At 39.8% G+C, this 23,612-nt stretch overlaps 1 protein-coding gene across 47 annotated transcripts in view; it reads right to left on the bottom strand.

Moving 5' to 3' along the window:
- Window positions 1-23,612, bottom strand: part of ZBTB20 (zinc finger and BTB domain containing 20) — a 471,634-nt gene that overhangs the window by 138,391 nt on the left and 309,631 nt on the right. For 41 of the 47 annotated variants that reach the window (XM_021548945.2, XM_021548925.2, XM_021548918.2 and 38 more), the window contains one exon: window positions 22,246-22,346. The exons of 3 other annotated variants lie outside the window; for them this stretch is intronic. The gene's annotated coding sequence lies outside the window, so the exon portion shown is untranslated. Of the gene's footprint in view, window positions 1-22,245; window positions 22,352-23,612 lie in introns of all 47 variants that reach the window. 3 more of the 47 variants (XM_077781231.1, XM_077781228.1, XM_077781223.1) reach the window with 1 other exon arrangement.

Genomic DNA, 23,612 nt, shown 5'->3' on the forward strand with positions numbered 1-23,612 from the left:
AAGTCTTGTCTGAAGCACACAGTCAGAGAATGAGACTGCCTCCTGATGCAGATTTCAGCATGGCCCAGGCTGTGATGTGCTGCTGTGGGTCAGGGCCAGCTGGGTCTGTGCTTCCCAAAGCACTGCTACTGAGTCCCTGGCTCTATGCAGAGTTAGCACAAGGATCAAGGTAAGTATTCCCAAGCATGGAAGCATAGCAAATCCCATAGAGCAATATAACCTGAGGTTAAACTCCCCTAACTAACTCTCAAATCTCCGTCCTTATAATGTGCTAAGCCTCCAGCCCTGCATTTGTCTAAGTAGTATGGCTCTTGGAGAGGAAACATTGCGTTCTGCTCTGACTCCATGAGGGACAGAACCACCATTCCCACAGCAATCAGAAAATGAGAGATGTATGAGGACATAGCTCAGGCCTGAGAAAACCTTGCCCTAATTGCTGATTACTAAAGTACCATAATGTGCTAGAGAAGAAAGGATTCCTGAGAACATCAGGACAGGACATTAGCAGATTAATATTAATCTCTGGAGTTCCAGATTCATTTCCTGTCCATGCTAATGTCCTTTTGATTACTGCAGAAAACAATCACACAAAAAAGTTCAATTACAAACATGAGAAGAGACTTAAAATATTAATATTTTTGAAGCTTTCAACCAAATATGTGTAATTAAATGAAAATGTAGGCTAATGCAATGTTAAAGTTGAGATTTTAATTGTGCAAAGGTCATGGAGTTTAGCATAAAAGTTCATCAGTACATTTAATTTTATTGGGCCAAATTCCGCTCTCAAATACACTGGCATAAACTTATGATACCTTTATTAAGTAAAGGTTGCTATATTTTCATGCTACATCAGTGTGCATAAACACTAGAACTTTCCCACAATGTATGCAACGCACAAAGCATTACATGTGTTCTAAAAGGCACACTGTAGTCATGAGACAAAGCATAGTTGCATTTAATTACATTGTCTATGCAGAAGTACAATGAAAAAAAAAAAAGAAGAAAAAAAGCACTGCCTTTTCAATTGCACAAGACTTTATCACTTGTCAAATTATTGCACATTGTCCAGGACAGCATGATGAAAAATTGTATCCAATGACTGCAAGACAACAGAAGTATATTCAGTGTAATGTTGCACAAGCTATATCAGAATCTTCACACTGAGTTAGCATCACTGCACAACTAAAGATCTATATTCAAAAGACAACCTCATTTTGTCTATCTACCCTTGCCCTGTGTAGTCAGACTTGCATATGCAGGGCCATCTATCCACCAGAACCACAAGGGACTGAGCTGTTGTTTTCCTGCAGAGAACAATGTGCTGAACTCCAAAAGCTTTTCAACCCATAAATAGTCCTGTTTGCGAGCTCTGCAGCAAACAAGTGTGCTTGCCTGCACAAAACTGCATGTGAACAAACCTTGCTTGAAGCCGATCTAAAAATTTGGTATAAAAAATCCTCACTCTCTTTTAAAAGACAACATAATTTAAAACAGGAGAAAACAGAATAATAATGTACTTTATTGGAATAAGTAGGTCATCAAAAAATAAATGCGCCTACGTTTATTGGAACGTCTAGTCCTCATAAGTGGCTTAATGGATTTTTTTCAACCTTACTGAAACATTATTCACCTCTGAGCTTAGAACAAGCTTGAGAAATTTCAGCCAAAAAGGTAATTGTTTCAGAAAGTTATAAACCACCAAAGATAGGGGGCTTGCAATAAAAGTGCTGTCTCAACCATAACTACAATAAATACAGCTAATGAATAAATGTGGTCTGGCAAGAACAAATAAAATATGAAAAGTCTAATGTGGTCTGCAGAAAATGCAGAAGGTAATTGAGTGAGTAAATGCCAAATGAAGGATGATCCTGTCTTCTGAAGAATTCATCTCAGTGCAAGATTCAGTGAAGGACCTCAAGACCCAAAAGCAAGATAGCTACATTTTGAAGTGAAGGAAAACCTCTCGTAATTTATTAACAGCAGTATCTTTAAAGCCTGCAAGCAATAATGATGCATCAAAGATTACCTATTAGAGCTCCCTGCACTTGTTATGTCTATCTGAAACACTGACAAGACCCTACCTTCTTTCTCTTCTGCAGCTTCCTTTGCTCAAACAGCACCAATCTGAACAAATACCCAGATACTCTTTCCAGATGCAGCTCCTTCTGTGGCAACCCTCAAACCTAACCCCTGTCTTAGACACTTGGGGTATCTGCAGTACAATCATGTGGACACATCACATCCTTGTGCTCTAGACCTGTACAGACAGACCGACTCAGGCACTGCTTCCCAACAACTTTATCATCTTATGACACAGTCACAAGTGCCTGTCTATATACATACATGCCCACTCTCAAAAATCCCATACAAAATTTGATTTCAACTCCCACTGTACACAACCAGAAGGTGTGCATTCCCTAGCGCCATCTAGATACCACCAACATTTTCCTCCACCAATACTTCTTGAAAAGTAGACTGTAGAAATCTTGGGAGAAAAGCAATTTAACATCAATTGGAATTAAGATACACAGACAGAAAATTACAAGAAAAGGTTCAATATGACCATTGATTCTGCCTTGAAATCCAGACACATCCATACTTCAGCGTGACCTGTTTTGGTTCATCTGTGGAATGTGGTCCTTCAACTAAAACGTCGTTTTCCCCAACCTAAGGCATCATTTGAGGAGGATTTGGCAACTGAGAGAGTTGTTGTTTATACCTCAGCTGCCTGGATGTTATAAACTTCTCCACCAAAATAAACTAACAAAATCAAACAAATTCCCAACTGTGATAAACTATAACGAGTTGCTCAACTTGTGAAATTGTGAGTGAAAAGGAATTAGAAATCCGTTTCACAGCTGGTATTTATACCTTTCAGGTAGGGAAGTCAAGGGAAAATCTGAATGAGGAAAAGATGGTGGAGTCCTTGTATTATCCCAGCCTTTACAAGAAAGATGCTGTTAAGGATGCTTGACCACCATTTCTTTAGACAATTCTGCTGAACTTCCTGTATTGCACAAAAAGGAATGTATGTAACAATATAACCCACAATTGCCTTAGCGAGTGTTGTAGCAGCAAACAGTGCCACAGTTATTTAAATATTAAAGCTTTAGCTCAGTAAAGGTATTCCTCAAATCCTACATGTAAGCAGCCTTTTGCAGTTGTTTTACCAGCTAAAATCCCACAAATGTCTCATTCTGTAATTCACTCTGCCAAACACTTTGTGTAGAACACCACCTTCACCTCTGAAAAATGTGCATTGGCAGTTGTCAGAGAACTAAACTAACTCTGTCAAACAAAGTCTAGGAAGAAATGTAATTCAATTCTCATTTTGCAAATGTACTTTTTCAATTAAAAGCTTCCCAAAACCTATTTCTTGCTATTTTTAGGAGTTCTGAATTGCCATTCATCTGATTTAAGACACAGTGAACTTGGTGGGAATTTCTCTATTAACCCAACATTTTTTATGTGGTCCTTCTGGAAAATATCAGTAAATAAAAAAAATATCTATGAAATCATGGTACATTATTTCATCTTTTAACTATTTCTTATAGCAATGCATCTAAAGCTCTTCCAAAACACTTTCCAAATTATGAAAACTCCCAAATTCTTGGAAAATATCAAGTGTGTTTAATTCCTCCTTGTGTAACTGCAAGTATTCTATTGCTATTTGACAGAGCTACTTTGATGGAATTTTTTTTTGATGTATTTTTGCTCAGTCACTAGAATAGGGGTATCTACGGCTTTGCAATTTTTAGATTCAGGTTTGTCTTGGGGTTTTTAAAAAATATTTTGCAATTCAAAAATCCAAAAGAATGAGACCTCTTAAAAGGAGTGACATTTCCATTTGATTTGGTTTAAAAACCCGTGTTTGAAACTTTAGAACAACAATATCCCATAGAAATAGTTAACAACACACTGGAATAAAGCTCTTACTTTCATGAATTATCACAAACAAAGGGCTGGATATTTTCAAAGTATAACTTAGCATGTTTCAACTAAGATCTAAATAATCATACTGATTTTACAACATCTAAAAATGCAGCCAGACACTCTTTTGGCTAGTTGATATGCTATTTCAACAGCTTGGTGTTCTATCATTTCCTTTGTGCTTTATTCTTAGAGCCATCTTTTCTCTATCAGTGTCACTAAATGTACCATTTGGAAGCATGTAATAGTCAAAACACAGCATAAAGGAGAGCTTTTCTCTCTGCCTGGACTGATGACGTAGGTATCTTCTTCTGAGAGGTTGTTTATCAAGCCAAACTATGCTGGCTGTGGAATGGCTCAAGTTCACGTTGCAGCTGATTTGTCGCTCAGTGTTTCAATGTGAACATGAAGCCCACATCAAGCCTGCCATCCCTCAGCTCCATTCCCTCCCTGCTCAGCCTGCACAGCACAGTGACAACACTGTGGCTCCCAGTGCAATGCTCATTGTACAGGCTTTCTCCACCCTTTGCAAAGACGGTTCAAATTTCTTATTTTTCTAGTTCCCTCTTATTTATGCCCTCTTCTCAATACTTTTGTGCTTCTTGGTACTGCCTGGAAAGAAGCAGGCCATGCCACATCCTCGCTTGCTTCATACAGGAGAAGCCTAGAGGGCACTCACAGCTTGGGTGGGCAAGCTGGCAAGCTTTGGAGGTGGCAGTGAAGATCTTTAGAGAAATTTTTATAATCAAACATAACAGCAGGCAGAGACCAGAATTTTAAAAGGCACCCAATGCCAAAGGAATTACCCTAACCTGCTGATGTACTCTTGAAAGTACCTTCAGGCAATCAGTGACATCTTTAAACATCTCAGTGCTTTTGATAATCTGGCATCCAGCAATTAGATCCCTCCACTGCAGAGTTCCTGGAGATGGGAAAAGTGACAACAGTATGCATGTGTTGCCAAATGCAACACACAGAACCCTGCTGTAAGGGCTGACATTTATCTCTCATCCTGAATATCAAGGTATGGTCCAGAGAGGCTACACTGTCCATCATGCAGCAATCCAGTCTGGTTCTAGGTACCAGATCATCCCAGCATGCTACAGAAATAACTGCAATCTATTTATATTCTGTATAAAGTGAGGGTGTGTGTGAAGCTCCAGACATTATTTGCCCAAGGCAAAATTTCCATTTACTTCACGGGTTCAAAAAGTATTGTTAATTTCCTTTAGTATTGTTCATTTGCTTTATTATAAGCTTTTCTTCCAGTTTAAAATATAACAAATCTAAGAATTAGGAAATATGCCTAGTCAGTCAGATGTCTGGGTATCACCAAATATTGGGATGGCAGACCATTTTGAATCTCCAGAAAAAAATCACTGGCCAGGAAATTGTTTCCTTTAGCAAATGATGTTTGCAATTCAAAGGGTCAAGCAAAAAGTAAAAGGAACAAAAGCCTAAAAACAATGATTAGTTCAGATAAGCAAATGGTTAAACCCAGTCAAAAATCGGTGTTGCTCTCCAGTTTAATTTGATTCTGCTCTCTTAAAAAGAGCACTGGGCTCTTCTCTTACAGACAGCTAAATACCAGCTATTCCTGAAGCATTATGAGAGTGAAGAAAGGATTCAGGAGAGCTTTCTTCTCTGAACCTCTTTATTTATCTGACTGGGATGAGGTATAACACTGTCATCAGCACTTGCTCAGCTCTAAAGTCCTGGGTGCATCATGCACACTGGCATCTCCAGACTCCCAAGGGGGATGACTGTCTGCTGAAGAGCAGTGCCAGCCTCCTCCTATTCTCCCATCCCTGCTGGCACCCTGAGGCAAGCATCTGGGAGTGTATGCTGCCCCTCTCTGAAGCAGGTGCAAAGAATGGTAGTCAGCGTGTTTGCTCCCCATGAGCCTGCTGCAGGCAGACAGAAAACCTGGAAATCCCTCCAGTAACCCTCCCGGGGGAGAATGAGAATTTAGCCAAGTGCACTTAAGACCAAAATTGTGGCAGAAAGGAGACACATACACTTGTTAAAATCCGTCTGTAACATTCCCTCCCATCCTCCCCTTACTGTGGACCGATCTGGATTTCTAAAGAGTATAATTATGTCTTGCACAATGATTATGAGCTTTGGGAGCTCTCAGAGAAAATTTCCTTGCTGCACATGTGGCCATTGGCTAACATACCAAACACATATCACTCTTTTTTTTTTTTTTTTTTTTTTTTTAACTCTGCATTTTGCTGAGAGAAAGAGGCCAAAGAAAAAGGACAGCCACCCAAGCCCAGGCCCAGGTTCTGCACTAACCTGATGTGTCCTGAAAGCCAAAGGGAAGAGCCATTAGAATGACTTTTGTTTCCAAACACTCCTGTTCCTCAGTCTGCCTTCCCACTACCAACAGCAGGACTTCTAATCTATCTGAACATTACCAACAGACCCTATACCAAGGATTATTGACAGATTCTTGATCTATCCCACTTATTTCATGTTTTCCTTTAACAGCCATATTAAATAGATTCTGTCTAACCTAAGGCAGATGCTTGAAATTCACTGCAAGCCCATGTAGTGACATCAAGGTTTACAGTCATTGTCAAGCTACCTGGAAGCTTTAAAAAACCCCGCTGACTGACAAAATGCTAGCAGCAAAAATTACTGTAATACACTATCCTCCTCTCTGAATGCCTCACTGATGGGCTGGACATGAACTTTGTCAATGGGAGATGTCTTCGTACTGAGTACAATTAATGTTTTTATTAAAAAAATCCTTTCCTGAATGAGGGAACACATTGTCCACTCACGTGAAAATGGCACCACTATTTATCACAAATGATACAGCCAGTCAAGAATAAAAGAAATTATTTTACCTGCAAGCTGTGAAAATTTCAAGGCATGTAAAAAATAGCATCAGTCAGCTTGCATAGCTGAGGGTAATGGACATCATCTTTTTCCCATCCCAGTCACCATCTTTCCCATTTCTAAAGGGCTTCCAAAGATGAAAATGAACTTGACAATCATTCTGCAAGGCAAACTGATCCTGATTCTTCCAGTCACTTTGTAATTCACTGCAGATGGCAAGAGTGAGATGTTTACTGGCTGGCAGGTAATGAGCCTCGTTGTAGATAATAGTGATGGACGGGCAATCTCGCCTGCTGAAAAGGAGGCAACTCAACATGGGCACATGGCATTCATCCATGACTTCATGGAAAAGGATAGCTGTGACAATGCACACAGGTTGTGAACTACCCTCCTCTGTTAATGTCAGCATGCAGCTACGCTTAAGCCTTTCCAGTTCACATTTAAGCAGCATAGAATTGATCCTGATTGTCCATGAAAGTAGAACAGTCAGATTTGTGACCTAATGTTTACTCTTCTATAAGAAGAAACTTGATCTGTTTAAACATCTAGATATTCCCTCTTCCCAGGTAATGCCATTCATCACAGCTGTCAGTGCTTCTTTAAAAGAGAAATGACCCTCAGGCACAGCATAAAACTCTGTGGAAGAACTACACACACCTTTGCCAAAAGAACAAATAGCTCCTTATTTTTTTCCACTGGGCTTGTATACACTTTGTGAAAGGTCTACACACACTGAATTACAATTCAGTATTTCCATTTCCCCACCCCCATATAAAGCAACTTGTATTGAGACCTACACACTGCCCTGTTTTATTTTTAATCTCAGACATAAGGGTAGTGGATTTGGACAAGCTCAGCCATTTGATGAGATATACTTAAGCAGCTGGTTCCAAGGGAAAATCAGAGTAATTCAGAAATGCAACAGCAGATAACAGAAAAGCTCTAACTCTGTTTCTCCTCTCCCTGTAACTTTATGAAGTAAAAATAAAAAAAAAAACCCATACTCTCAACCAAATACCACCGATGTCTTTTTTTTCACCAGAATATATTCCTCCTGAACACAGTGGGTATGGCTAATATTCATAAAATATACATTCTAAAAATGTATTTGTTTACACACATATATGGAAATATATACACATTTAAACATGGATTTTGTTATTCTACAAATAGAAACTTGGTCTGAGTTTTCCTCTTCTGAATTGAATATCCTTTCCCTCCTTCCCTGGTGAAATCTGATCATTTGTACTGCACCCGGGCTTCAAGACATGATAAACGATCCCAGTGCTATGCAAGTTTCATCCAAAACCTGTCTCTTCATAGATTCACTCCACATATTCTTTCTACTTTAAAGACTCATGTGATCATCGCTTTGATCCGTTCTCCCTCAGCTCTATTAGGGGCACCAGCTCTTCAGGGCTTGCAGCTTATAAAGAGACCACCATATTTTGATATGCCTTTGATGTTGTCTTCCAAAGTATCTTTGATTTTTTAGTTCTGTTCAACTCTTTCACCATTAACCTTGATTTCACTTAGGAATTAATAGATCTATAGTTTTATTGGAAGGCTAATTTAGAAATTCTGTTTTCGCTGGCACTGTTTTTCCCCTCTTAGCTGGAAAGGTAGGTGAAACAGTACAAAGAAACTGACCAGTGCTTTAAAAAAACCAAAAGAAACTACAGATGAGCTAATACCTTTCTTGAGTTTTGAGTTGTGCTTTTCGAGCAAGTCTCTTACTGAATCATTAAGCTGCCAGCAAATGAAGTGGTTCTGCAGGATGATAACGAGCCACACAGACCCTCCACGTGGCCACTGGTGACTGAGAGCTGTTGCTAATGGGTGACCACTCAGTAGGACTGTGGTCTCAGTCCTGTGCTTGAAAACTGTCTCCTCCACACAGGAAACCTGCATTTCTCCTTCTTTTGACACTCAGCAAAGATGCTGAAACTGTAGAGGGCAAAGAAACCATATAATTTGAAGTAAACTAAACAACAGAGCAGCAAAACACACTCCTGAGAGGAGAAACTGGCACTGTCTTTCAAGTCTCTTTAGTAGGTATTTTCAATTCTTAGCTTATGATAGTTGAAATTTATTCCCCCTCCTCAGACACCACTAACTGTGACTGAAGATTCACTTTGCTGGTATAAAGAGACAGATGAAGGGTAAAACCAGGTCAGCCATATACCCGTGAACACTTCCCCCACCCCCGGATTTATTTATACACCCTAACTACGTTCAGGTGACATTCAGATACATTTCAGGTTCTTGAAAAAAAACAAGCTTCTGTAGATGGTGCTTTGCATTTCAGTGTGCCTTCCCTTCATTTAAAACTATCCTGCTTTTCCTCCACGACAATGTTTATTCTCTGTTTTTCTGAGGAACAACTTTAGTAGACTTTATCCTCTCTCTTCAGTTAAATACAATTGTTTCTGATGAAGACAAACACACGCAGTGCTCGCAGCAGCTGGCATGGGCCAGCCATCCTTTTCAGTAACTGCATAGGGCCATCACTCCAGCCTGTTGCCTTTGCTAAGGCACCAGCACACAGTAGAAGGGTTCCTTCCCAAGAGCACTCGTACCGCTGCCACAATTATCGTTCCGGGCTAACACTCTAACACCTTACCCTTGGGACATGCGGAGCTTCCGATAAGGCTGCCATGAGAGAATCCAAATGCAGCTCATCAGATCCGTGCCCTCTCCAGCGATCCCTCCTATCGCTCGTCGCACTTGCTATCTCAAACATCTTTGGTGCAGAAGCACAGGCTGGGCGCTACACGACCCGTTCACGGCACTTCTCACCCTCCACCGCTGAAGTGCACAGTCTCACGTCGTAGCCAGACCCAGCCCGGGCTCTCTGCGTAGCCCTGTGGCCCGACACAGCTCGACTGCATCACGCCTTTCCCGGAATCTTAGCCCCGCTGGAAAGCATTCAGCATTGAGAGGACCCATCTTTATGCTGATAACACTAAAATATAAAATAATGCCAACAGCTGGTGCTACAAATGGCTTTTAAAAACGATGTTCATTCACTAAAATTCCTCTTGCTACTTTTGACATGAAACACGCAGTCTCTAATTATTCTGATCAAGACGGTGAAATACAAAAACAAACTTTAATTGTGTTTAACAGATATTTAATCAGGACTCACTGAACTACAGATTAAAGCTGAAATTCATAAACCATAATTACCCAATTGTCGCAAGCTTTTTGGTCCACATTCTGCTTCCGTCTGGGCGTCTGGCACTTTGCCCCGAATTTCTTTTAGTGTCTTCTCAGTTTCATTGCTGTTCATGTTTTCCAGCAGAGATTTAGCACAGATTATAAAATATCTGTTCTTGGCAACTTTATTAGTTGTTTTTTCTTAAAAAGATTATATCCCACCTATCTCCATTCTGGGGCTGAATGAACAGGCATATACCATGGGTTATTTCTTGTCATGAGCTGTCCTTCCCAGCTGCCAGGGTAATCACCTGTCCTGCTCTGGGCCTGATTCCCTGACCACGGCCCTGGCACCAGAACATCACCTGGATACTGCTTTGAGTGTGTCATGCAACCTAACTACCATGAATGACTCCTTTTTTTCTCCAGAGACAGAACTGGGTGCAATATTGTTTCTTGTTCTGGTAGAGGCTTTTTTTTTTAATGTGCTTGATGCTCTTTATTTATATTTAAGAAGATATGACAAAAGAAGTACAATTCCCATGGGAAGTAGTGGGTGGTAAGGAACACATTAACCACCAGTTCCTCAGGGATGAACTGCATGGGTTCAGACTGCCTCCCAAGCAAGTGAAAGATTGTCCTTTAGCATGGAGAGAATGATTGTGCCAGAGAAGCTTGGCTGCTGACTGCAGTTTTCTGGGGACCTCCATACATTGTGTGCAGGTTATGTTTGTACCCCTAAGGCAAAGATTCCTCCCCGAGAAAGCATTCTCAGGATCTTGCAAGGGTAGGTTATCTGCCCTTTCAGACACAGGAAAAGCAGCTTAACAAACTGTGGGTGAAAACAAAGACACTTCACCTTATCAGAACAGGGAAGAGGGTTCCACACACCCAGCCTGCTCTGTTTTGGGGAAACATAGAACTCCTGTCAGCCTTAATGCCTCAAAAATTTGTGCCATGAGACAGCATGGAGGGAGATATGGAAAAGATGATAGTGTGGAAGAAGGGATCTCAGCTCTCTGTTAAGGTACAAAAAAGAGTGAGCTTGATTTAAAACCAGGATGATCTATGCATAGTGGCTATTTTTTTCTCTTAATAGCTGGAGTGCTCTTGAAGAATGCCTAGTCTGGGTGAAGATATATGGAACCACACAATGAAGTTTTAGCAGAGGTGTTAGGTCTTCATGGCCATTCATAAAGTTTAAACAATTTCCTGACCATAAGCATGTGAATACAGGCTAAACCTTTATCTATTCCTTTGGGGCTTGCAAAATATACATGTCTCTTTTTTTCCTCTTTTGCATCTTCCAGAAAGTTTTCATCATCAAAAATAATATTGCATACATTTATTTCTATCATAGTCATTATGCCCTATCTTCACTTTCACTTCTTTTGAAGAGCCAGGCAGTGAACCAGTCACATACCTTCTTCATCAGCTCTTCCAGAGCAAGTCCTAAACAAGAAGCAGTGCACCATCTCAGTAGTCACTGCTGCATGTATATCAAACTGTTTTTTTGTTTGTTTGCTTCTGAAAGCTCCTCCAAGCTTTCATGACTTGACAGTCTCTGCAAGAACCCATATCTCACATTTCACAGCAGCCAGATACCAGCATGTGAACACAGAGAGACAGGGAGAAGCATGCTATTTCTTTTGTTTCTTTTCGTACAGAAGAGAGATTGGATTCCTTCTGTCAGCCACACCGTCTGAAGTCCAGTCACAGTTCAGTCTTTCCAGCTTGTGCAGAAGTCTGACAAAAACACAGGATGGCTGATGACTTGCCATACATTGCAAGCCTGATTTTTCACAGGCAAATTGTTTTCCAGTTTGGCACAGTTGTTTGTCCAAGGGTTTCAAGCTCCATATTTACACAGTGATAAAGAAATTGCTATCCAGTGTTAGTGTCATTTTTCATTCAGACTGTTCCTCTGAAAACAGCTACAGCCTTTGAGATGCAAAATGTATTGTTTTAATGTAGTCAAGGTCCCTGCCTGCAACATTGGTAAATCTATTTAGCAGATTCTTCCTGCTATAATCTGTCCCCAGACCTGAAGAAGCTCAATGATTTTAAGTGTTTTAAGCTAATGATAATGGTTAGTGCTGAGAACAGATGTAATACCTGGCTGTGGTGTGATCTATTCTATTAGACTGTTAGGAGCTGTGTATTCATATTGACTTAACATTTTATGTCTGTTTTCAAGGTGTGATGGCTGCATGGGGTATAGTCTGGGTTTTTTTGCCCTCACATATGATGTATTGTCTGTCTGTGCTTCTCATACATGGTGACTGCATAGCAAGATGAAGAACATGTGCCTGTTTGTTCTGATGCTTTCCCAAGATTTTGTTAAGTCTATTCTTGCTGACCACTGGCATGATTATGGGAAGCAATAACGTTTACCTGTATTCACACTAGACATGAACCCAGGAAACAGTTGCATAGATTAGATGTGCATGCAGAGAGTTTGATGACTATGCTATGTATTACAGAAGTTTACTTTCCCTGGTGTGCAGGCATTGTGCATGACTGAATTCCCTGTGACCGGTGGTTGCACTGACAGCATGCCAGGTAGAAGCTGTTTTACTATTCTACTCTATCCATAACACAACAGAGTGTAAAACTTCTCAGTGTGACAATAAATGGTGCTTCACTTCCCTTCATCATAACAAAGTGAAATTTCCACTGATAATGATCTTCCTGATCATGTTGGAGGCTTGGTCTTGCCTCTCACAAACATCTGTTATTGCCATCCTCTGGGGACAATGCACTATTTTGAGCTGTGATATAGAGGAGGTTTTGTATCTTAAGACCTCACCACAGTCTTCCAACAAATAAGCAAATCCTTCCTACTTATATGGACCCTGATCTTCTGCTAGTGGGGGTTACAGTGCAGAATAAATGCGACCTTAACTGTTCCACATTATCACTGTGCAACAGGAGATCTGTCTACTGAAAATGAATGCAGCCTCCTTGAACAAATCTCATGCCACCTCTTCTCTGTGAGAATCCAGAAAGCAGACACAAATGGAAACCCATGTGGGGCTTTGGCAGAGGCACCATCCCCACACTAACTAAATGAATGGGACTTTTAAAAGAAGATCCAACAAGTTTAAAATCCAAAACCATTTAAACAACCATAATCATGGACAGGTTGAGAGATATGCAAACACATGACAAGACACAAGTTCTCCAGAGACATTTAAATTACTATCATGATCTGGAAAGATTAACTGAAGGTGCCAAAGTGCAGCTCTGGACCAGCACACCACCAGTTCAAGTTCAGAACAATACTTTGAGCAGTTCTTGTGCTACAGGGCAGTGAAGTGATGTGCTGCAGTGCTAGAAACAACAGATTAAAAGGTTAAATTCAGAAACCTAATTTTCTCTGATAGTTTGGCCAACTTGACTAAAACAGAGCCCAGCTAAATGACAGGCACTATAAGCTTAATTCTATAGCGTCATGTCTCAATCAAAGAATGACAGTAGTATCAAAAATTTAATTTTAATTTCAGTACAAGGAACAGTTACTCACAAGTAACTGATATACATTTTCTCCAATCCCTAAACCATGTTCTGAGCTCTTTGTGTCTTTGAAAATAGGAATGCATTCTTATAAAAATATTACAGGGTAAATACCTGCTTCATAAAGCAGGTAACTTTGCTATGAAAAGAAAGAACAGAATCTAATTCTGAGCTTTGAGGTTCTGCCTATACATTAATTTCTCATTTCTTCTCTTGTTACTCCATTTCCCTCCTAAGCCCATGTACCACAGAAGTAAATTTGCCTTGTATAGCCCCTCAGAACATGTTCTATAAACACCTTCCCTTTTCCCAAACCCCTCTTTCCCCTGACAGAACTTTATACAGATGTATAGGGAAAAATGGCCTAGCATCTGACATTTAAAAAGCATCTCAAAGAGAATACACACAAAGTGCATTAAGATTTTCTTTCTGGTACTCAAATGGAGGTGAATGTTGTTAGCCCACTGCTAGGCGATTGGTCTGTATCTGAAACTGGGATCTCTGTTTCTGTAGCCAGTACAGCCACTTCTCTGTTTCCAGATAATAAGGTTCATATTTTTGGTTTGGGAAGAAAACATCTTTGCTGGAAGTTGTGATTGCAAAATTGGGTATTCCTTAATAAGGAAAACCAAAAAAACCCCAGTACAGCTTAAGTGACACTAATCTGGGATCCTACACTCTGGGACATGAAATTGTACCAGCTATGCTTGGCTCACATTTTTAAGGCACGTTTCTCAGCTATGATTTTGAGAAATTTCTATGGCTTAGGTTTTAAGTGCATATTGCTGTTGATAGAATTTAAGCAGAAGTTCATGATGCCAAATACCATATGAGAGGCTCTAAAAATGCTTTCTTACCTTATGCCACTCTAGTGATCCTGCTCATCTTCTGTTTGTTTCTTATATGCACATTTACCTGAGTGTATTAGACAGTAGGTCTTTGCAAGAGGTAGTGTGGACTCAGACAACAGCACCTTTTAAACCACAAGCAATAATAGGGACTAGAAACATCAGGTGGAAACTGTAAAATTCATGGCCATAACCTCTCTGGCAAAGAGAACAGCCCTGCAGGACCACCCCAGGCAAGAGGCAGCACGGGGGTATTTTGGGTAAACCAGCAGCTAAAGGGACATGTAGGGACAGTGGGAGAGGAGATGCTGAATGACAAAAGGCCTCAAGGCAAAATCAAAAGTCACACAGAGATACCATCCTCCACCTCCCAGCACAGAGCCCCTGCAGGGCAGTGATTTCACCAGCACACAGAGGCAAAGGACTGAATTTCCTCTGCTCACAGGGACCGCAGCCCACGGAGGAGTGAGGAGCACTAGGTGCAACAAGGGCAACAGACGAGACATGAGACAAACAACTGTTTTCTACCCCGAAGTCTAACATGAGAGGGAAAACACTCAGCTTCTTTAAACATCATTAGACATGAATTCTCTCCAGCAGGCAGTGAGGCTACAGCTCCTTGCACTGACAGGGCAAGTGGCAAAGCTGGCACTGCAGCCAGCTGAGCCAGGACCGGGTCACAAACAACACAAAAATGCAGGGAAGGGCAGCCATGGCTTGCAAGATACCTGAACATCTGCCTTTGCCCACTTTGGGAAGCAGCTGTGCCCATTACCGCTGCCGGCAACTCGTGGCCCAGAACTAAACCAAACCTGACTGACTCCACAACAGGGAAGGGACCAGGGCCTGGGGAAGACGGTGCCACACCCACAGTGCAGGACAGGGAGGATGATGCTATTCTGTTAAACAAACAGGAATTGCTTATGTAACCAAAGAGGAAAAATGTGAAAATGTCAAAAGCCTATTCTGACATGAGGGAAAAAGGAAAGCATTCACTAATTTCTAATAACAGTCTTTACTCTTGTAACAAGCTTTATAAACTGACCAGAGTTCACTTGTAATCTGTTTTTCAACCCAACACTCTGAAGGAACTTCTTATAAGGGAGGAGAAAATTTCAAATTATTAAAAATAGCCTTAGGCTGTGCTTTCAGGTTTTGGTTTGAATCCAGTACTCGCAAGAGAAACCCTTCAACAGAAGGCACCAAGGAATTCTCATGGAATAACTACAGGACCAGGACACACATTTCCAGTAAAAGCTGGCCTTTCTTTCCCCTCCTCCCAGTCTCCTTATTCCAAAAAGATACCCAGAAAATACAAGATTGTTGGGATTTCTATAAGAAGATTTGGCAGGTTTTTCACATTTGTTTAGACTGTAAGATACAATTTGAATTTGGGTCTTGCTTCTCTTTTTCTGAGAAGCAGAATGAGTTATTTGTTCTCTGAGTAAGTATTTGTTATTAGTGGATCAGACATGGACAAGGTATATTATTACAACCACGTTTGTTAGGTATGATTTACATTGTTTGCTGCATATCATCTTAAGCTGTCTTTAATTTTGTTATACTTTAGGGGGTTTTTGTTTGGGTTTATGCATTTAGTCACAGTTGGTGGTGTTTTGAACTTTGAAAAAAATTAATACAAAGGAAATTAAAAAAAGAAAAAGAAAATATTTTCAAAATGATGTGGAAATCAAATCTATCCCTGAGTAATTTGATTTGTAGGAAATGGAGAGCAAAGCATTACAAAGCATTACAAACAGAATGCCTTGAAGTGCATCATAATTACTTACATGTGCAAATACATTGTCTAGGTTTAGGAATTCAGCTAATAATAGTCATAATAATTCTATGCCCTTACACCAGGTTTTTCAGCCAAGCTTCTCCAGGTTTGTGTAAGCAATCATTAAGTAAAGCCTGGGTACCTGTAAGTACTCTGCTGCCCTTATGGATGGAGAAATGGGGACAAAAGCTCTCCAGGGTCCAGGACAAACTTTAAGTTGCTCTACAAATGCGAGATAAATGCAGACGATTGTTTTCTAACTACAAGTGGATCAGAGATGCAGGAGTTTGTAGCTGATCTGACATTACTACAACTTCATGGCTCTCTGAGAATGAAGGAGTGTAACAAATGTACATCTTATGCCTTCTGTTCCACAAAGTCTAAAGGTTGAAAATTGACATAAATCAAATCCATCTTCTATCCTTGGTGGAACACTGGTATATACAAAAACATACTGATGTTTTCTATCAAAGCACAAAGATTAGCAAATTTGCCTTGTTTGGAACTGTTTACCAGTGCAAATAGTTTTCATGTGAGGCTCCACAAATGGTTTTCAGACTAGGCATCCTTTGTGGAAATCTGGGTTGAATGTGGAAGAAATCTGGAAAAGTGTAGCCTAAAATGTTCAATTGTTTATGCAGAGTCCTAAACACAATTTCATGCTTGTAGACTATTCTCACATTGATCTCTTAAGTTTTAAGAGATCTGAAGCTCTTTAAAAAAATCTGAGCATACCATATTACCCAAAAAGCTTTTCCACAATTCCAGGCTGTAAAGAAAGGCTGGATTTTACACTCTTCCGCTGTTTAATTCCATGCCACTTCCTACGTGCACTCCTACATTGCTCTCTCTCACAGCTCATGAGAGGAACCCACAGTTTCTGCAGCCCTTAACACTCCATCCTTATTTTACAAGAATATATGTTTTCATGCTTTTCTGGCCAAAATGGCCAAAATCCTAGAATGTCAAATATTTCTGCTGTTTCATTTAGCCATGCAATAATTTTAATGCTTTGAACTAGTACCTGCTGAAATAGCAGTAAGTTACTGACCCACACAGACACTCAACCTGTTTGAGGGGTTTGACATTCACACATCCCATTTTCTCTTAGCATGCATTTCTGTGCTCCCCATAGCTGCAACAAGAAAGTGTGTGTCCATACATCTTTATTACCTGTTATGCTTTATACTAATAAAAACACTGGATATTATTTATTTGTCTGGCTGACTGACAAAGCCAGGCATCAAAGCATCATTCCAATGTCACATACTTCAACGCTCTAATCTTTCAGAACTTGTAAAGCAATCTCTTACGGTGCTTTGTGGGCTGTGAGATCACCCTGACAAACTGTGATAATGTTGGCAATCTCCAAATGGGTGTTCATTTGCAATCTTACTACAGAGGAATTGCTATGATTCCAAATTTGAGGGCTTGACATAATCTGTCTTCACAAAGCTATCAGGGCCTGTCATAAGGCTGTCTGTGACCCAGGGATTTTATGGGGTCAATATCTATTCCCAGTGAAACTTCATTGCAAGCAGTGGAATTACCTAGAGTATGACTTTCTCTATCTATTTGCTTTCTTTCTCTTTATTTAAAACACCCCTATTTTGTATTCTATTTTTTGAAGAGCAAACGGCACCTACTAATAACATCAGAGCCAGGCAGGGGAGACTGCTCCTCCAAATCATGGCCAGTTTCTTACAGTTCATGCCAAACCCTCTGCTCCCCTCATCACACTGAGCAACTGAGGAACAATGCAAATGTCAGGTCAAGCTACAGAGCTATTGCCATCATCTCTTCCCTTCCGTATGCTCCCAGCACTGGCAGTCTCTGGGCTGCAGTCCACAGGATATCCACAATTATGGCCCAGATTGAGGGAGGGGTAGAAAAATGATGGTGCTCTGCCAATTATGTCAGAACCTAAATTTGATCCATTTTAAAACTGAAGCTGGGGACTCTGGGATAGCACTGTATTTGCTATAATTTGTGTAAGGAAAAGAAGATAATTTAGCATCTCAAAAAAAAAAAAAAAGGAAAAAGTCAGAGTTAGAGCAGACCTAATAAATGTTTTATATCTGCTTCTGAACCTTATCTTTAAGTAAAGACAATGCTATCTGGACATAGAAAGAAGATTTTTTTTTAATGCCGTAAGACTGTTGAACACCTCCAGAAAAAAATGAGACGGGGAGTGTCAGGCTTCACCATATTCATGAGGGCTACACAAATGCTAGTGAAGTAATTCTGTTTTGAAATTACTTAGGATTCCTTTAGAAAAGCTGGGAACACAGGATGGAAATAGAAAACTAAAAAAAGTGCAATTCAGTGTTTCAAAATACACTCCCTGCACAACACCCTTTCCTTGCTATCATCTCCTGAGGCAAATTTCCCAGGCAGTTCCTCACTTACTGAAAGATGCTCCCCAAATCCTGCTGAGGGTGGGGGTGGGCAGCTGGAACCTGGCCATGGTGGGGTCAGAAAGCCCATGCCAGGCAGAGGCACTAGAGAACAAGCTGAGATTTACACACTGGCATGGATACTCTGATGAATTTATGTTGGGATGTTTTGCTACATCTGCTATGGTTTTATGAACTAAGTTCTCTTCCTTGGATTATTCCATCTAATCAAAACAAAAGTTGCTAAAGATGCACCATACTTTGTTTTATCCCCATTTAAACTATTTTCTGCATTTCATTCTCTGTGAAAAGGAAAGTCAGTGTCACTATCCAACCTCAGCAATAACGACCTAGCTGCAATGCTATTGGAAAACTTTGGACTCCAAATAAATTCCAAACTTGTATTTTGGCCTGAATTTACAGCAAACTTGCTCCTGCTCTCAAAATGCCTATTGCTTTTACCAGGAGCAGCAATTAGCCCTCGTGTCTCCTTAATTCTTCAGAAAAGAATGCATAGCCGTGGAAGCCCAAGGTAAATGTTTTAATGTGTGTACTACCTTGCTGAAGTCAGTAGGTTGCATGGATGTTAAAAAGAAGCTGCACAGTACAAGGATCCATGGGCTTCAAAAGGTTAAGAAGCTTCACCAATACAAACACTGCAGTTGGGACAGTCCTGAACAGAGCAATGCAACTGGTATGTGCTTTTCCTTCCTAAAAACTCTTTCTCGAGGGTGAATATTTTTCTTTTACAGTAAGCAGAAAACTGTTGACTGTATACTAGTTATTATTTGACTATTTTCTACAAAAAGCTATTTTTAAAGACAAAAAAGTCAAAGCAAAAAGCCCTACCTCTCTGCTAGTGCTACTTCAGAAGGTTTCTGCTAGCCACAGCTGAATTACAGCCATGTTTCTCCTTTTTAATTTCCATGTTTTTACTACTTTCAACACTGGCAACAAAATTTTCCAAAAAATAAAAAAAAAAACCCAGACTTTCACTGGTAGATCAGTATTTACAGATGGAAAGAACACAGAAAATTACATTTTAAATTTACCCTAAACAAGGGGGCTTATACCATAACAGCAACTTCTAATGTAATTCATTTGTCTTATAAATTACATCCCTGGGGATATCCCTAAAAATTAATTAGGTTAGAGAGGGAAGGAAAACAAACTGAAAATTTCTTAAAATTCCAGGAAACAATAAGTTTTAAACATAGCAGTATCAAAAATCTCACTATAAATATCTTTCCTCCTCTTCTCCTATTCTTTCCATGAGACCAAGATCCTCAGATTGATAATCATTTTGGCACACCAAGATCAAGGAAACCATATACATTCAAATATAGAACATTTCTGAAATTGAAGATTTTGCAATCAGCTCTGCCTTTCCAAACTGCAGATTCCCTGGAAGAATTCTGAAATATAATTTACTAAAGACATTCATTGTGCTAGTGTGGCTTCAAACACAAAGCTACAGTCACGAGATGTGGACATGATACATTCATCACACAACAGAGAAAAGCAAAGGGGAGGATGGCAGAAGAAAACAATAAGAATTTTAAAGAAATTTTAACATTGTTCAAACTCATCCTCAAATCAAAACTCTGAAGGTTTGCCTGTTTATTAGTTTCTCTAGAGTTCAGGCAAAAAGGAATTTGGCCATGTACTTTTTCTTTGCCCTGTCTTCATTTTGTGCAAGAAACAGCACTTAGGTTTTTTCACTCTTCTCAACAGAGTTCACCAGATTGGAAGTGTTGGTACACATATACAAAAACTGAGACATTTTCTGATTCCATTTATAACATAAATCAAGTTTTGTACTTCCTGATACCCGTGCCACCTTCCAGGACTAAGGGAAGAATAGAAAGACAACAAAATGCAGGGAAGTAACGGATTTGATGGTTCTTAATCATTGAAACTTTTACAGACTGCACTAATGTAGAACTCCACAGTACAGACTGGATCATGTGAGGGCACGAGATGCCATTTCTGCCAGCCCTTATTTGTGTTAACGCTAGCAGCAAGGAACAAAAGGTATCAGATAAGGCACAGAGCTTGCTGGTAGAAGTCAACACATCAAAATATATTTTTAAAACTGCACCAGAGAATTTATAATGGATCCGTGCTTTGCATTTTGAGGTGACAGAGTTCTCGATCTGGTAGAAAGTTCCCAAAGCTCAATTTACTACATTGTCAAAATATAGCCTGAGGGGACAATCTGACTTACAGCATCTTTATGACTGGTGATGAAAGAACCTCACTTGGCTTTTAGATCCCAAGTTTGGCTCAAGACAGTGCAGTAGAGAACAGAACATCTTCTATTTTATGCTGGGTGTTCACAGTGTTCCTCTTCGGCACAGAATTAGGTTTTACTCTATAGAATTCTCACACAGCTCGCTGATGGGTTAGAATTCACACCTTCAGATTTTGGGGATATACTTCACACCCTGCATTGTTACTGCTACTAAAGATACAGATTACACTGTCCTCATGTCATTGTAGCATCTGTAATGGAAATCTTTAGAAAATTCGGGAAACACTGCATCTTTTACAAGGCCACAGCATGTCTTACTCAGCCTTGGAGAGACTTCAGAGCACAGTAACCGCATTAATTGGACATTGTATGGACAGCCAAGTAAAGCTCAGTTACTGTGCAGATTTTACTGCTCTTTGTCATGTTGCTTCAAAACACATTTCATGTTTTAACCAGTCATATATACATATGAAAGCATTTTGCAACACTGGACAATGCTACAGATCCACAGGAAATAATTGTTTCACAAACATGAGGCAATCTGCACAAATATAAATAGCGTGGCCCAAATCTGTTCTAAATTATGGTTGTGCAAACTCATGAAAGTCAACGAGTACCACTACCAGAATAGGACACACAAGAGCATGTAAAAGTATAAAATGTGGCTCGACTGTTCAGCTATTCATGGTCCAAGCCCTGCTAGCCTGTGTTCACATTCTACTAGTTTACCCGCATGGCTTCAGAGGAAATAAGAAAAATTCTGGGATTTCTAGTTCTCTCATCACTGGAGGACACAAGTCCAAGAACATATGGGCTTAAATGTGTCAGCATCCTACATCACTCTTGTTTGAAGAATGTTATTAATTTTGTGGGTGGAGTCCAAAATTGTAATGCCATATTAACACACAGTGGCTGTTTCTGTAAGGCGTATGTCACAGGGAGCATATGTGTAGCAGTCCAAGGATAGCATTTTAACGTGATTTCAAGTGATTTTCTGAATTGTAATACCCTCAAAAGATGAAGTACTGATGCTGTCAGCAGGGTACTTCACAACTTTTGTCTTCACAGTTTCATCCAGTCACCTCAATTCTGACCTCTAGGATATCATGCTATTGCAGATCTGGACTCCACACAAAGCTGTTTCAACAAATCTCATTTTTCTCTCTAATACACAGCGTGTGACTTCAGGATTGGTATTTTCAATGCTGAACTGACTTATATGAGCGATGTATGCTACTCCAGGCAAAAAGCAAGACTAATAGCAGAAGATTCTTTGCCATGCTAACTCTAACTGAATTTCAATCCCAATCTTCTCCAATGAATTAGCCTCTTTACCAAACTCGCAGGTACAGAAAGATACTGTAGGAATCAGCCATGTAACTGTTCCAACTGGATACAGTGAGGAAAGTATTGCCAAAGGCTTTTCGGCTACAACTCAACAGGTGGTTTGGCACCGAGATTTCTACCTGTTTGTGGTTTTCATCTCTGGTTTCAAGACAGAAAATGAGATTATACCTTTCAATGCTGCATCTCAAGCAGGCTGTACGCAGAGCAAGGTTTCATTCCAACACAATCTCCCTCTCTCTCGCAAAGTTGAGGAAAACTGCCAACCACTGCTGCTCTTGACATCAACATGCGATGCCGATGTCAGGAAGGGGAAAAGAAAAGGGAGAGAAGAAAAAAGAAAAAATAAAACTGTAAGTTTTATGTAAACAAGAGACTGTACTTAATGATTACATCTGAGAAAAACAAAATAAAAAGTACCGGCTTTAGTATAAGGAAACAAAGAAACAAAACCTTGGAACAGCTTAATCTAAGACGTTGTGGGGTTTTGTGGGGTTTTTTTTGGTTGTTGTTGTTTTGTTGTTGTTTTTTTGTTTTGTTTTGTTTTGTTTTGTTTTTGTTTTTGTTTCTTTGTTTGTTTGGGTTTTTTCAGTTTATTAGAATTTTTGTTTACATTTAGTTCCAGGAAATAAAATGCCATTATGCGATAAACTAAAAGAGACAATATAAAAGAAACAAATCTATCATAGCATTAAAATTAACTACTCCATTACTCAGAGAAGAGTCCAAGCACCTTTAACAAACACCCTGAAAAGCAGCAGAAGCACTCATAACATATGTTCTTGCCTGCAAATAGCCCAGAATGCAAGAGGTGGGTTTCATTTTCAGTTTTTAAAGCTTTCTGCATAGGCCTAACTCTGCCTTTGTTGAAGGTAGTGTTAACACACATTGAATGAAGAAGGAACCAAATGCGGGTAACTGTGTATTTCAAAAAATCACACCTAATATGTTCAACTGATGCCATTGTTTCCTGAGGACAAGAGTAGGCTATGGAATACTACAAATAAGAGAGAGCAGGAGTCTAAAGCAAGCTTCCCAGAACCAAGAAAGCAAATTTCAATACTTTTTCACAGATAATTGGGAATGTGCATCTTCAAAATAGTAGTCAAGAGCAGGTAAAGACAGTCAGAAGATGCTTACTGTGACAGAAATCTCAGTGCCTTTTCATAAAATAAGAATTCTTCAAAGCCACTCTCAACAACCATTAAGAGAACAGTCAGTGAATCTATGCTTTTCAGATTAAAGCAAGAAAAGAAAGAAAATGAAAGTGCTTCTCCACAGACAAAGATGTAATGAGAATGACTTCAATACATCAGCATTTGAGCCATCAAAATGGGCCCACATTCGCCAAAGTACAGAAAAGTAGAATCACCAGCAAAAACTTCTTTGCTTTGCCCTGATAAAACTATTTTAGGAACTTGTATATACTAATTTGCCTATGGAAGATGAGATTCTCATAATAAAACTGTATTAAATCACCTATACTAAGAAAGACTGAGCTGAAGAGAAAATGGAACTCTTATCATGATGATATAATC

This window comes from Lonchura striata, chromosome 2 (genome assembly GCF_046129695.1).
Source record: "Lonchura striata isolate bLonStr1 chromosome 2, bLonStr1.mat, whole genome shotgun sequence".
In the NCBI taxonomy this organism is placed as follows: Eukaryota; Metazoa; Chordata; class Aves; order Passeriformes; family Estrildidae; genus Lonchura; species Lonchura striata.